Source organism: Clarias gariepinus, chromosome 15, assembly GCF_024256425.1.
Source record: "Clarias gariepinus isolate MV-2021 ecotype Netherlands chromosome 15, CGAR_prim_01v2, whole genome shotgun sequence".
Classification (NCBI taxonomy): Eukaryota; Metazoa; Chordata; class Actinopteri; order Siluriformes; family Clariidae; genus Clarias; species Clarias gariepinus.
Genome location: NC_071114.1, coordinates 29,076,715 through 29,085,563, shown reverse-complemented (window position 1 = coordinate 29,085,563; position 8,849 = coordinate 29,076,715). Strand labels below are relative to the sequence as shown.

Here is an 8,849-nt window from a genome sequence, read left to right as displayed (position 1 = left end):
ATATATATATATATATATATATATATATATATATATATATACACACACACACACACACACACGAGAGTATGTGTACGTATGTATTTGTACATGTACATTAAAAGCTGTTTTATCATTGACAGAAGTTCACACATGTATACACTTAAAACCCTTTCTTAAACACAATATAAGTCTGTTGGTTTGCTTTAACCAACCTAAAATCATTAGCTAACCAGTTAATCTTTTCCTTTTTTATAGTTTCTAAATGTTTGGTAATTTATAATAAAACTGAGAAGCAGATCGCACACTTTTAACTTCAAGGTATCGAGAATAAAAGTTAATTTGAGCCTTTTTTAAAAATTAATTTAATTAAAATCCGTCCTGTATGCTTGATATTACACACATAGTGTATTATTGTGATATTTTTTTCTTGACATCTTTGTATGAGCTTTAGTTTTAAGCACACTGCAAAATATTTGACATGTGGACCAGCTGTTTCTTTTTTTATACTGAGAACTGTGGTAAAAGTGGGAATAGGCATCAGTAGGAATCACCCGATACACTATTATTACGATACCTAGGTAATGATTTGATTTGTATTGTGATTTAGTAAGAATCATGATTTAAAAAGTTTCCCAATGCGATATTAGTTTTTTTTCAGATTTGCAAGGAATGATGTAAGGAATTTCTTGATGAACTGGAATTGTGATGTGTGAAATCTGAGTTGGTTAAATTTTAATGCCATCTATCTGTTTAACTTAAACATGTTCATGTATAGAACCAATTTTTTTTTTGATCGGCTTTCTAATAGAACTGACATTAATTCTTTCCTCTGCAGGAAACCATCACTCCTTTTCCTGAGGAATTGGTGCTGTTGTGAAAGATGTACAGTAGCCAGCTGTTTGGATCTGAGGCAGCAGGACACCACTAGTGCACATAAAAAAAAAAAGACGTAATGCCTTTTTAATTTTATTTTATTAGTATTTTTTTGAGGATGTGCTGCGTTATTAAAAGCATCTGTCTGTTCTTAGACACATTGCTCTGGACAGCATAGAAGAGGAGGCGTAGGACTGGTGAGGCATTACTTGTCAGGTGTTTATATATTTGTTTATTTAAATTTTGTACTTTTTTTTTTTTTTTTTACAAGATTGTATGAGTAGAAAATATGAGGCGCGTTCAGGTCAAGCCGGGACTTGTGATGAAATTTCTTGTTAAATAAAGGCTTGAAACTGATCTACATTTACAGAAGACTTTCAGCACAGTACGTTACACAGAAGGCCGTACATCCATGAATGACGATCCCTGCCGAGGTGGCTCAGAACAATCTCATCTCCTGTGCAGTCTCAAACTCACTCCAAGCTGTTTCCATATATTCGGGCCATTCCTGGGAGGCCGTTGTTTCAGATGTTCAGCAGGTTGTCCGATCATGGCGTTTTGAAAGACTTTCTACCTTGATGGTGTCCAAGCACTAGTGAAACACTGGGATAAGTGCACATGAACATGAGAATGTTCATAAAGGGAACATGAGAAATAAAGGGAGCTTTTACTCTTAGAATTGTGTTCTATTGTTCAGCACAATCAAAAGTCCAAGTTTGACTTGAACGCATTGCATGTATTTAGTTCTATGTTTTGCAGTTTCATTATGGTTTCATGATTAAAATACCTTTTAATGTTTAGATATCCATTTGGAAATGACGGGCAGCCGATGGAGACGCATGACGCACTTCAGCTGATCATTTGATACCAAGAAAATCTTTCAGGTGAGATTTTACACCTATTTTATTTTATTTTTTTCACAGTATAAGGGCTTTTGATGATGTAATCAACCAATTTACTTATCATACACCCTGACAATTACAAATTGGGGTTCATGGAAGCTTGATGTATATCATCATATTTATCTATTTATCTATATATCATATGCACCCTGCAAGGGCAAAAAAAAAAGAAAGTTGCAGAGGGGTCTAATTATTGGGCTGCGTCAAGCAAAGAAAATTAAGGAGATATGACTTTAGTTACTTAAACTGGGTAAAGAAAGCTTCAACACATTTAGACCCTGGAAGAATAGTGCTGAACCGTTAACTTTAGGGATGCACCGAAATTTCGGCCGGCGGAAATTTTCGGCCGAAATAGCATTATCGGTTTCGGCCGAAACGTTAGAAAGCGCCGAAAATAAAAGCCGAAATTGTCGCCACACCTCTCCCATCCTCCCGTCTCGTTCGCGCTGTCATTACGCATCAAACACGGAGTATGTCGGCGGTTTGGAAGCACTTCAAAGTTTCAGATGAGGACAGCAAAGTTGCAATATGCAACATTTTTTTAATACAAACAAAAAGAAAATATTTTAAACATGTTTTTTAATGAAGCCATTTTCGGTTTCGGTATCGGTTTTCGGCCAAGTGCATCCAAAAATTTCGGTTTCGTTTTCGGCCCAGAATTTTCATTTCGGTGCATCCCTAGTTAACTTTATTGAATAAACGTGGTTAAGAAATAATCATTATTAATCACCTAAACGCTTGGCGAAGTTGCATGTAAAAAAACAAACAAAAAAAGAAACAGTAAAAGCCATAGCTATTAGTTTAATAGTGAAAATAAAGACATTTCCATACACACACCAGGATTGGCATTAAACAGCTGTGTATTAGTAGGACTCATCAAGAAAAATAAAGGCTTGGATTTGCTCAGAAGCATGAATAGAATAGAATAGAATCTTTATTGTCATTGTAGCAATGAGACATTGTACAACGAAAATAAAGTGCAATTTTCCAGTGCAAAAATAAAAACAGTCACTCTGAGGGGGGAGCTAATATAGGTAAAAATATATATGTCAAATACAAGATAAAACACTACTTGTCATTCATTCATACATACATACAACATATTGCACTTGTCCCCTTAGCCAGTACTGGCATGAAACTGAAAAGCTGTAATGTAAACATAAAGATTAGACATTGGAGTGATTGGGAAAAAAGGTCATGTGATCTGAAGAACTCAGATTGACCCTATTCCAGAAAAATTCAGGGTAAGAAGGTAAGCACAGTACAGACAGTCCCCGACTTAAAATCGTGTAAGTTCTGGGATCATGTTCATAAGTCGGATTTGTTCTTAAGTCCGACAAGGTGAGTCTTATATGTTTTTGACCAGAGTATGCAATGTAAAACATACTAATTAAATTGACTAAATCTTTGTCCCCTTTACCCTCCCTGCCATCATGTGGCCAATAACTGTAACCACACCTAAGGAAATAAGTCTCAAATGTAATATTGCTGTCTCTTTGCTTTTAAATCGCCAGGGGAATCCTAAACGCTATTTTTCTCTTACAGCTGTTTTCTACTGTATTGGACTGTGGACTTTTGTTTTGTTGAGGATATTTTAAAATTAGAATTATTCTTCATAGGGACAGCTTTGCAGAACGGCCTTTTCTATCATTGTGCTTTGGGACCAATTTGTTGAAATCGGTGTGGCCGTCTAATTTATCCCGCATGAATGAAGTCCAGATAAGGCAGTGTTAGTAAATAGTGATTTAAGGGGAGTACTCATGAAGGCAGCGATCACTTGCTTTTATCCCTCGTACATACAGCTGGAGAGTGACGGTCACTAACGACTGCTCATAAAGTGGCTAGGTTTGTTGCTGGACCCTTTTTTTTTTGACAAAATCTAATGACAAATGTCTGCTCTTGTGACGTTGTTTAGACTGGAGTTGTAAATCATTATAAGTGTGCATGATTTTTACATTACAAACATAAATGTGATCATTACCTGTGGTTTATCTGCAAGTTGTCACCTTCTCGATGTCTGCAGCTGACTGATTTATAAACGATTCTTTAGTTTCTGACATTTCTCATGTACTTTGTAGTCATTCTTGTCGTCAAGTTGTCAGTAAGGTTGCTTCATCATATTTTTCTTCCGCCGGACAATGTGACACGGCTCGTAATTTTTTTAACACATAAAATTCAGAATGGATGAAAATCCCATGTGGGAATGGGCTGCTTGGGCATTTGGGAAATACCAGACTTACAGTTGCCATGTAGCTTTGCTTCAAATTGCATCATTTGTCAATAGGGACGAGGCCGGGTGCTTTTATTTTAGGCATCAGGTCCTGCAGACCAAAACCGCATGTTTCACGTGCTTGAAACTTGATCATTATGTACACAGGGAATTTAGCTACACCCTAGCAACCACTTAGCAATACCCTAGAAACCAACAGGAATAGCCAAGCAACCACATAGAACATCCTAGCAGCCGTCTAGCAATACTTGAGAAATCCCCGGGAATATCCTAGCAACCACCTGGCATTACCCTAGCAACAGGATGCACTATAAAGCATTAGACAGAATTTTGTATAGGATTCACAATTATGCCAATCCTGTTTATAAGTTGCAGCTAGTTGGTACAGAAGTCTGTAAGTATACGAGGAGTACAGACTCAAATTGGCAGGTACGTGAGGAGAACAGACCCGAGAACAGAATCCTTCTGACGAGAGTCTGTCAAACGTTTGATTTTTCATATCGAAAATAGAGGGGGCGGGATCATGGGCATCTACCCTTCTGTGCCTACTCCCAAATTAGTTTTTTTTCATGTTTGTTTCTTCTTCTTCTTCTTGCTCAAATTTACTCTAGCTCTCGCGAGAGTTGTTGAGTGTTTGGTGCGATCAGTTGGAATGACAAGTTGTGTAGCCCATGATTCTTCATGTCTATGATCCATCTTATTTGAGTCGTCATAAAAACGTGTGCGGAAGCTGGTTAGTGTCTTTTCAGAAACATTTCAAATGTCATTTAATGTCACCCAGCTTTAGACTAGAAACCAACTGGCGGCATCCTAGCAACTAACTCGGTAAGCATAGCAATTTCCAAGTCCTATACAGTAAGTCCCCAATTTAAGAACAAATCCAACTTGCGAACATGTTCATAAGTCGACAAAGTGGGACTTATAGGCCTTTGACATGAATATAAAATGTAAAGCATACCAATCCACTTGACTAAATATCTGTCCCCTTTCCCCCCACACATCATGTGGCCAAAAACGCGCCTAAAGAAAAAAAATCTCACAGTAAAATCTACAGCCTTTAAATCGCAATGGGAATCCCGGACGGCATTTTGTCTCAGAGCTGTTTTCCACAGTATTGGACTGTGATCTGTTTTGTTTAGGATTTTCCAAAATTAGGATTATTCAACATCAGGACAGCTTTACAGGACAGATATTTCTATTCATAACCAAGATAACCGAGTATCCAAGACAACCAGATCTCATTTCCAGACTCCAAATCAAACTATATAACACTTTAGGACTGTAGTTAAAAAATGGCGTTTAAAGATATACCTTTATTTAAAGGTGTATTTAAATGTTATAATCATTAAACAAGTTTCAACATTAACATTTCAACCTTTTACATATTATAAATTTTCTGGCTTTCAATCATTACATGGTTACCTGTTAGCCCTTTTTAATGTTAAAACAATCAACAACACATTGTCGCCCTATTTAACTATATTCTTTTGCGTGTCTGGCATTCGGTGTCAAACAAACATCAACCATCAACGTTCATGCATGAACTTTTAACCTTTAACCTTATTTATGTATTAGTAAGACATTGTTCTTCAACAACCCTACCATCACTGAACTTAAAACAGGAAGTAGCATGTCATTTTTCCGGCGGTCGCATCCGTGTTCAGATGAAGCAAGTCCCAAACCACAAGGGGTCTTAGCTGTGGATCTCTCCCAGAGTTTCAAAACCAGCTTTCACACTCCATCGAACGTACGGCCGATTGTTCCAGCTCCTTTCTTCAGATTTATATTAAATGGCGTTATGATACTAAATGCAGATGCAATGCCTTGTTCCTTCCAGTCCCAAAAAAAATATTGGATCTGACAAGGACAGGGGATGAAAGCTTGTTCATTTTTTTTTAAGGTGACTTTATAACTTCATTAATGCCCACACATGGTGCTAAAAGCCATTGCACCATACTGAAAGCATGACAGGTTGATCAATGTTGTTAACTGAATTAGTGTCTTTACATCAAAAAGCTTTTTGGGTTACGTTTCTTTCCCCTGACTGTGCCCATTAAGTGGCCCTTTATTGAATATCTGTACATTACCGGGCAATGTTCCCTTTTAGCCAGCATTCATCAGGAACAGTGGAAGTGAAATATGCGTTATAAGACGGGGAGGAATGTTCTAACCCGCACCCTCTCTCTCTCTGCCTATGTAAATGTATTACTAACACATTCTTCTCCTTCTTGACGTTTAAAGATGTGCTATTTTTCATATCCTTCCCCGCGCTGATGAATGATGAAAGTAGGGCGGAGTGTGACAGCTCGTGCCTCAGTTTCAGGCCTGGTTGGCTGGGAAGACAGGATCTCATGTGCACCTCCAGCTCCTAGTTTGATGAAACCCGATAAAAGTTTTAGTGGTTAAAAAGGGTGTGTGTGTGTGTTTGGGGGGGGGTTCATCTGGTGCTTCTTGTAGCTGCGGGTAATAATAAATGTCTTTTTTTTTTTTTCTGTATTTTAAGGAGTGCTGCTTGAAGGCAGGAATTCAGATTGTAACCGTGTTTTGCCTGAGTGTTAGAATCTCCTTTTTGATCTACAGCTACACTTGGTGGTTGAGTTGCCTCAAATCAGATCACACTGGAGCTTCAGAACTGAAACGTACAGAGTCGTATGGTGTGGAAACGATAGGTTGCGAATGTACATCCAGATTTTTTTCCCCTAAACGTACAGTAGGGAAAAGTGAACAGACGACATGGTGTACTTATTAGGAGTAGGTGTATCGGGAGTTTCATACACACCAAAAATATTGTATATAATTTTAAATATTAGTATATGGCGCCCTGCAGTGTCGTGAGCAACTTCCTCGATTTGTTCTCATCCATAAATGTTTGTAGAACCGCGGTCCATTTTGTATCTGCAGAAATTCGTAACTTGAATGTTCATAAGTCGGGGTCTTATTGTAAAAAAAAAATAAAAAAAATGCCACATTCAAAACTATAGTCTGGAGATGAGATCTGGTTGTCTTGGATAGTCTTGCTACTGATTTATGTACACCTATCCAGTTGAGCTGTAAATTACAGGCAGACTGTAGATTTGAATAGATTTTTGGGAGTTGCGATTTTCGATTAGATTCGGTAGCATTAATATGGTCTATCTGATATACAGCTTCTTGAAATATATCTTATAGGTTTTGAAAACTACTAAATGTGCCTACTTAGCATTGAAATAAGGTGCAACTCGTGTAGTTGATTTTGTTTAAATGTCTTGTCTTGTAGAAAGCGTTAATATTTTTTTCCTGCTGATCTCCAGCTCAACACTCCAATTCAGTAAGTTGTGATATTTAAAACCAAACCTCTCATAACATAAAAAGAAAAAGCAGCGATGATTTTTTAAAAAATAGGAGTATTTGCAGAAACTGCAAGTGGTTGTTTTTTTTCTGCGAAAGGTATGATGTATATTTTAAGGGAATTTATATATTTTTTAGACTGTTTAACATTTTTAAGTTTTACTAATTCTAATCTAAATTGAAAACTTACCTATTGATTTAATTAATTGAATTGACCAACAAAAACATATATATATATATATATATATATATATATATATATATATATATATTTCCTTTACATGAAACTTAAAGAGAATTTGAAGAATATTTAAAGAGGGAAGTACTTCTAATGTCAAAGTGTTCTGCATTTCATTCCATAATCTAGGCGCATAAAAAGAAAAAGACATTTTTCCAAACTTGAACAAATACTCTAAGTACATCTAAAAGTAATTTAAAAGATGATCTTGTCCTGTAATTACAAGTACTATATGAAAAAAGATTACAAATGTAACAAGGCAATTTACCCAATAATGCCTTGGCAATAAATAACAATAAATGCATATTCATCCTCTGATACAGAGAAGGCCAACCAACCAATCAATACAAAGTACGATGATGAGTGCGCGTAGAGGCACTTGTCACAAATCATACTGCAGCGTGATGTATAGAATCTAACTTTTTTAGTGTACATAAATTTGCATGCATATAAATCACATCACCATAATCCAGCACAGAAAAAAACAACTCTGAAGGATTCTCTTTTTAGCTTCAAAAGGAAAACATTTTTTAAACAGAAAAGGTGTTCTTGAATCTTGTAGCAACTCTATGGCTTTATTTATAGACTGAGCTATTGTGTAAACAATGTTATCTTTTACTTGCATAATCGATTAAATCGCACAACTGTCTATGCTTAGCGTATATATATATTTTTAGTAAATCGAGGAAAAGATTAAAGGGAATTAAATGGACATATTTTGGTGGGTCAACCAAAATTCTTAGCAAATTTCATATCTAAGGCTACATGCATGTGTGTATTTGTACATTTGGTGCCGTCATACCACTGCTCATGGAGAAATTTCACCCAGACTCAACACTGATGTGCTCAGGATTCCTGACATAACCCCTTCTAACGCTCCTCTGTGACATATTCGTCCTCCCAAAGAGATACACCGTTGCTCGCTCTTAATGGCGTTTTGCTGTTTACAAGCGGCCACTTCCTGCCATTAACGCTGCGTTGTGAAACGCCTTCTCTCCCCCCACTTTTTTTTTTGTCTTCTTCTTCCTCAGTGGAACTGGGGCTGAGTAGTCTATCGCTTTATAGGCTATATTCTCTTACACACTTACACACTCAAAGGTTTATATAGACTCCACTGATAAATAGAGTGTCTCCCTGATGCATTGTGGGACCAGATTTGGGGTTTGTGATGGAGTGCAGGGCAGCGCTCCCAACAAGCATGCGAGTCTGGCGTTAAAGGTGTAGTTCAGTTAATTAAAATGTAATTTTTATCAACTAGAAAAATTGATCTAGATGTGTGTTTGATGACTCCTTTTAT

General features: G+C 36.8%; 1 protein-coding gene across 1 annotated transcript in view; it reads left to right on the top strand.

Moving 5' to 3' along the window:
* The first annotated feature begins 1,010 nt into the window (after positions 1-1,010).
* Positions 1,011-8,849, top strand: part of LOC128542983 (trichohyalin) — a 186,307-nt gene continuing 178,468 nt past the window's right edge. Inside the window, exons 1-2 of the mRNA XM_053513234.1 lie at positions 1,011-1,071; positions 1,657-1,739. The gene's annotated coding sequence lies outside the window, so the exon portion shown is untranslated. The remainder of the gene's footprint in view (positions 1,072-1,656; positions 1,740-8,849) is intronic.